The sequence below is a fragment of the Trichoplusia ni genome, chromosome 4 (genome assembly GCF_003590095.1).
Source record: "Trichoplusia ni isolate ovarian cell line Hi5 chromosome 4, tn1, whole genome shotgun sequence".
Lineage (NCBI taxonomy): Eukaryota > Metazoa > Arthropoda > Insecta > Lepidoptera > Noctuidae > Trichoplusia > Trichoplusia ni.
The window spans coordinates 8,454,109-8,462,098 of NC_039481.1; positions in this window are offsets into that span (position 1 = coordinate 8,454,109).

Genomic DNA, 7,990 nt, shown 5'->3' on the forward strand with positions numbered 1-7,990 from the left:
TTTATAAAATCATTGAGAAACTCAAAATTCACTTACATATTTCATCCTTATTGACGATATTCCGCTATTATATACTACAGAAAATTGTGTGAGAAATAGTTTTTACATTGATACAGACATCGTAACACATGCGGGTAAAATATTAATTAAATTAGCTATTGGTCTGTTGTGTTTTTATAAAGGAAGAATGATTTGTGTTTTTGATAACAAATTGTTAGGGTCAATGTTATTACAGATTTTAATGATAAAATCCGACCCTTATAGTTGATGAGAAGAGATACTGTATATGATATTTCGTTGTTTTAGTAAATAGAGTGTTATGCGAAGTAGGTATATAACTCATTCTTTGTTTAAAAAATAGTGATTCGTCCATAGTCCATATGATTATTTAGTATTTTAGCTTATTTTTAGTCTAAAACTGTTATCGAAGTTATGTTGCTGTCGTTTTAATTTGCTTTTCAGTAGTACACGAAAAAAGTAAAGTGTTCTCTATACAAAATTAATTTCTTTTTTATTTCTCAACTTTATGTTATTTTTTCTTTAACTTTTAATATCGTAGAATATTCGCATCCAGAATCAATTTTACACAAAAAATGTATTGTTACCGAACAGTTGAACGTGAACTAATTATGACATCAAAGTATATTAAAATGTAACGAAATTGTCTCCCAAGATTCGAGCAAAGGATCACTTTTTATAAATAATAAACCCAAACCTTAAATAAATCAACATAACGTGTTAAACTCTTAAAAAGTTTCTCCTCTAATTAATCTCTATCTGTCAAAGCATTTAGTAATTCGTTATCTATGGTGGCTGCAAATTGCATTATCTTTGCCCGAATCTTGCCACCTACGCGTTACCGGTAAGAAATGTGTTACTCGTAGTTTATGGGACGTTTTACCGGACACTGGGTTGACCAGAGACCACCCGAGTTTTTATTTGTCACTTCGTCTTTTTTGCATACTGACGTAATGATTTGTATTGTTGTTCTTTTGTTCGGAATGGAGTTTTATGAGACAATAGGTGTCTCTTGTTTTTGTAGAGAGCATGTGTATAGACGTAGGTGAGATAGATATGATCTATTTTTGAATATTATTTTTAAACTGAGCACAACAAAGAAGGTTAAAAATTTGTTCGTGATTAATTTATTTTGTAAGTGATTTGTGATTCTAAAAAATTAAGTACTTTATCGGTCTGCATCTGAGAAACAGATCTGTTATAACCGTACATAAATTCCACTCCACTACACTTTAAAAACTCAATTCATTCAAGATGTTGCAGTATTAACTCAATCGGCCGCCAACAACAATGAACGAATCGCCTAATTCTCATACACCATTAAGCCCAGATAAGTATCACATTTTTAGTGTAATCCACACTTTCTTTACGATGTCCAACGTCCAAAATAACAGCTAAAGCTTCAGCTGCGCCATTTAACATAAAGGGGGACATTTGAGAGACATCTTTTTACAATAGCCCCCAAAATGACCAGAAAAAATCCACTCTTTTTAACCAACAATAGCCTTGATGCGAGGGTGGACGATCAATAATCGTCTAAACAAAAAAAACAACCTAAAATAATTATTAGCGAAGATTTATGTAGTTAGTAGTCATTGTGGTGGAATGTAACGTCCAAGCTCGGTGTCCAGTTGCAGATGTGTGACGATAAAAAAATAACTATTGTTGTATACTGCCAACTGAGCATAGACCAGAGCGCCGGCTTTTTTAAGACCGCACGACAACGGCGCTTCTTTTCAAATTTGGAACGCTTCTTTGTGTGTTTTATTGATTTATTTGACGTTCAAAGAGTTTGATAATGACTCTTTAGACACAAAAAAGATTGCATTCAAAAACTTCTGTTTCGAACTTTCTAATTTAAATATTCGAAATGCTGTGGTTTCTAATAATGCTGCTGGCATCCTAAACTGAATTCTTTAAAGCATTCCATGCCAGCTGAAGTCTAAGTGTGAATTTGAGACCTCATCGTGATCTGACAAGGGTTCACCACTCAGAATGTTGACAGACCTCATCTGCACTTTCAAAACTTTCAACGTCCAAACTCATTTCGGTATTTCGTGAATAATTTTACTGATTTTGAACTTTGCGTCTACGATATAAAACTTAATTTACAATGAGGAACAGTTTTTAAACAATGATACTAATGTAAATGAAAAGAAAGCTATAGATTTTTGATCAAAGGGTTTATTTGAGAAGCGTGGGAATATCGTTTTTAAGTTTTTACGTACACTAGGCAGAAACTATGGCAAGCCGTTAAAGCAAGCTTTCAATACGCGTTCGCTTATTGGTTTTAGCCGGTTATTGTAAGCTGTAAATAAAAAAAAGTCGAGGATAAGGCGGTCAGATGACAAAAATTAAAATAGCTCAAAGAGAAATAGCTAACCATCTTAAAACTCTTCTGCTGACTAGAAGCCAGGTGTTTCCAGCGGCCTATAGCCCTTTAGCCTACAGATAGATTAAATTAAATACAGGTAACTACTTAAATTCGTCAAAAATATAACAAACGCTTTACTGAAATCGGTTTATTTAGCAACTCACCTCACCTCACCTCATAAATAATAAAAACTTAAGGGAAATATCATTAAAACATGATCATCTCTATGAGCTAGTTAAAGCCTCATAATGTACCCTAATTGTAACTAGGTATGACCTGTGGGAACGCAGTAAAGTGTACTTTGATCTAGTTATTAACTTGCACTTAGATGAGCAATTTTTGGATTTTTCCAAATAAATAAAAAAAAGTAATAAGTAACTAAAATACTTCAATCATAGCTATGCTTAATATGACCCCTAGTTATCTCCAACATAACATTCCCCCACCCGTATTTCTCAAATTCAATTTAGACATGCAAGTTGATGTAAGATATGGCTTTTTAGAGCCGGCTTCAACTAGTCGCTTAAACGTTAAACTATCTCCGTCACATGCAATGAAGACGAACGACCCGGCTAATGAATCACTTCGGGCTGTTATAGAGTAGATAGTAATTGATATTTTTTGGTTTTGTGCCTAAGTTTGGACAGACGCATGGAGGGAAAGTAGAGTTACTTAAATACATAAAACAGTCTGAATCCTGATACTGTTCATAACAGAAATTTTAAATACTTCAGGCCTACTGCATACCAACCTGAACTGAAATCTCTAAATACTAATTAGAAAAAAGACGGGTTGCACTGAAATGAAATGAAATCATTTATCCCGGAGGGCCGGCAGAAGTGAAAACTTGAAAATACGTGTAACTAAAATAAAATTGTTGCTGCACCCCGACGAGCAAGCTCCATCATAGCGCTAGTTTTCAGCCTTAGTAGGTATAATACTTATGTCGACATGTCACATCTTCGCTAACACAATCTATGGCTCAGTAGGACGGCTGCACTTGTTCCCTTCCCGCATGTAGCCAACTTTTTACAGAACCTTTTTTGTTTCAGTATAAAAAGGAAGGCAACACGAGCCGAACGGTATGCGGATGTCTGAACTATCGTTGCGCTTGTTATTGTAAATTAGTTGAGTCGTACGATGATGAAGCTTGTGGGTAACGTGGTACAGGTTCATATTCACGTAGTGATATTAATGAATTTATAGTTTTGACGCAGATATTTATTAGTGTCATAAGTATCGATTAAGATTTTGGTAAATTTAGAGCTGTGACTTTTTTGCGTTTTAGACTAAGTGATACAGGTATGTTCTTACGTCAAGGAAGAGGTTAATTTTCTTGTGTAAGCTTTGAAAGCTGGAAGCTATAAATCCAGCAGATTCTGCAATACAATAGGAAAATCTGATCTTAAATTCTATGGGTCGAGTCGTCTAAAACAAAATAACACAACAAAAAGAGTTCACCTCCCAAAAATCTCACAAACAAGCAAAAAGCTTTCGCTAAGAATGTTTGCTGTTATTTTTTCCCGCTTTCAGCTGAATAGCGAGTTCGTTCTACCAGGAAATGACGTTCAGGAATGAGGATACGTACTCGTTAATTTGCACCATAAATCATCGAAAATGTAGGTTCAACCGCGCCTCTTTGGAGATGCGGTTTTTTGTTGGTGCTTCGGGTGACTTCGGCAAGTGTCGGGTTTCAAATGTTTTCGGAACCGTTTTTTGGATTGTTTGGTTAGCGACATCTTGAAGTGTCCGAATGTTTTTTGGGACGATACAGCTGAAAATGATATTTCTGATGCTGTCAGTAGTTTATCACGGTTTTTATGCGACTTCCAAAAACTAGGTATAATGTTTTCAATGTATGTGTGTCAGTTCTTTATTCCACCATAATCTTTCGAAGGTTTACATCACTGCGATTGACTCTATTAAATTTATTTACAAAAAAAACTAAATTAGCTCTCACATGAACTCATACTCCGACTATCGGGAGCATCGTCATGTTTTAATTTTAGCTTTCTCTGCTTCTTTTCGTACCATGTAGACATCGAAACACACAACTACCAATTATAATAGTCTATTTCGTAAAATAATAAAAATAAAGAAAAAAAAGGTTCATTAAAATAACAAATACTTCAAGACAATTCCATGTAAATGAATCAGTCATGAATTTCCTCAGCTTTACGTCGTATTTCTGCGGATCTTATGTTTTTCGTATTCCCTATAATATTACGATTGTTTTGGGAATAAGCCAAGTGGCCTACGTCTTGTTTAACTTATTTGACCCCTGGGAGGTAGATACTGCGGAACTAGGACTGTTCGATAGTTCCCATATTAAAAGTTGACGTGATTTATAAGTCGGATGTTGGGAAAAACTTTGCTGTTTTTTCGGGTTGGCAAGTTTTAATCTTGGGCGTATTTTCGTTATACGTTAAGCTTGATACTGTTTGTTTTATATAAGCCTTAGTTATGATGTCGTCACACCTATGATGAGCTGACTATGGGCGGTTGAGTTGACCAAAAATATGTGGTTTTTATTGCATTATCAATATCAACCAAATAATGAGTGGTGCTGGTCTGGTCTTACCTTGTTTACGATTGTAGTCGATTCCAACATCATATTTAAGTTATTTTTTACACTTTTACACCCATTTCAGCTATCTACCTCTTTTATCATGAGTAAAAGTACATTTACCTACGTAATTACTGCTTAATCTTACTACAGCTACCAGTCCACTTCCAGTCGTAGGCCTCTTCCAAACCGCACCATGCCAGTCCTTTGCTTTTCGCATTCAGGTCAATGCAAACATTCACATTTCTAGCGTAGCAATAAATATACAGTTTAACTTTACAAATATGCCAGAAATAGTATATTGTCCAATTAAAATTGTAAACTACGAAACTATGCAGTTTAAAGATCATCTGCCCTAACCCCAGATCACAGATGCAAGTTCCGATCATTATTCATTGCGGGCAACGTACAAATGTCATGGTCTCTCCTAATTAGCCCTGGTCTGAGGAAGTGAGGCCCGTGGGACCCGCGACACCGGGGCCCGGGGCACCGGTGGGACCCGACAGTTGAGCACGTGGACACTCGAAACTTTTTGCCAGTTTCACACTCTTGTTCCTCCGAGGATGTTGTTCACACTTTAGCTTGGATGTAGATATTGCTCGTTAGATTTGTATGTGCAAAAAAGATGTGCTTTTGTTTTGGATCTGTAGTCTATATGAAAAATTATTGATGTGACTTTCTGTTTTATTCTATCCTAGAAGCCTGTCTTACGTCAGATTTAAGTATCAATCTTAATGAAAGAAAAAACCGCAGCAGAACTATAAATAATAACAATGGTCAAAATGATCATTCATGTTGATTGCCTAGAAAAAATATTTGACACGATTTAGACAGGTAGGAATAGGAACTGTATATAATGCTAATTACACTTTTTTTATTGTTTTCACGACAAAGCATTTTGTTTGTAACGATTTTGTTATTGTTAGTAGCGAATGGTGTCCTGATGTATTTAGTGAATTGTTGAGTTAGAAACTAACGGTTTGGACTTATTATGTTCATAAATCGAAATTTTGCAGTGTCGGTTGGGTAGGTACTAGAAAAAAAAATGAGTTACCCGAAATCAGTTAATCCTTCATTAAATTATAAAGCGTATCTAGTTTAGTACCTGCAATAAACCGAACGTAAATAGATATGCATACCTATACCCGAATATACATAGTTTTTAAGGTATTCTTGTAACATCGGATTTTAAATTAACATGCATTATCTTTGTTCAAACATGAAACAAATCTTATTATTGTATAATTTAATGATTACGAAACTTTACAACTCAGTAGGGTAAAAACCCCTTCTATTGTACCCAAATAAGAAATATTTTTTTATTCAACTCCGCACCTTGCGGATGTATCTCCTTTTGACGTTCGCAATTTCCATAAGACCCAATGCCCTACAGTCCTATTTAAATCAATCCTTTTTTTGCTAAATCTTCATAGAAATCTGACATAACACTTGCGCAGGCGATTATTTGACAAAATTCTTCAACCATTTCTTTACCTGGAAAGGTGTTTCATATTTTGGCGTAAGGTAATGGGAACATTTGTCGGACGTTTCATATCTAATTTTGAAGTTTGTTTTTAAATTTCAGTTAAAATAAAATACATATTAAATGATAATTAAAACTACTGTTATCCTTTAAATTTATTTATATGTTATGATTGGTTTAAAATTTTGTTATTTCCCTAATCAAAAGGTCATTTCCTCATTAAGTAGGATGCTGCATGCGATATTGGTAATAAAAAGTATTTTTCCGCATGTACAAGCCACTATGTCCTGTTGCAATGATGCAATAGATTTTTGTTTAAAATGAACTTCAGCACGCTTTGCAAAAGTCTACCTATATATCTCTACCAATAACATTATCTTTTACCTTACAATTCTAAAGGTGCGTTTCACGGACGGGTTGAGTGTATATGCTCTCTAAATGGCATTGTTAATAAGTGTTTATTTGCGAACACATCTGCGGCACTACATGTGTATGTTTTTGACAAATGGAATAGAATTGTCCATGTTTAAGTGTATCAAAGGGTACTTTTGACAATAGAGATCGGAGAAATTACACTTTTTATATACTTATGTGATAATGTGCTATTATTTTTTTATGTGCAATTTTAAAAGAAAGTCTTGTGCGACAGCTGGTTTGCGAGTAACCAAGGTGTAAGGTTGTAGATAATAGATAGGTACCATCATAGTTAGTCAAGCTTGGTATTTAAAATCTATGTGTATATAGAGAGTAAAGTCTTTAGTTTTTTGCTGTAGCTAGCAGATTTCATTCGAGTATTCGAAAAATTTTATTCTTTTTCCGCTAATATTAGTTATTAATTGGAATGTGTATATAATACACCTTAGTTTTTACCAAAAAGGTTGGCATCCAAGTATGTTTTAATGATCCGCTAACAATTAATATTATGGCTGATTTACTGTTTGTTTCTTTGTCACAAGTTAACATAAACATGAACTCTTACATGGAGACCTCCTTTTAAGTAAGTATTTACCTGCGCTAGGAGGCCTCGCTCTTCCTAATAACAGTTGTGTGTTTGGAGATTTGATAAGTTTCTATGCCTAAAGCACTTGCCTCTCTAGTTGTTTTTAATCATTCTCTTAAACACTTACCTAAGTAATGTAATTCGGCCTTCAAACCGAATTATAAATATAGTCCGTTACAAAACAAATAAAAATACTAACTGGGAACACCGATGCACATCAAAGGGTATAAATTAACAGGAACTTAAGGAGCTTTATCATGAATAAGCCGCTATAAAAACAGTGAAAAATAACCGTTCACCATTGTTTTAACCTTGGTGAAATTGGTCCAAACATCTATTAAAATATTGCTCTATTTTGTATAAACAAATGTTTATGACTATTGTGTTAAGCCTTAGAGAAAGTAACAGTGAAGGGTGAATAGAATTGTAAATACGGCAATAAATTATTCTAGCAGATACGGTATAAACGTATTAAGCAATTATGGTTGTTGTAAGTTTCTAGAAATGATGATGTCAAAAGTACGTCAATATTATTGGAATAACCTACGA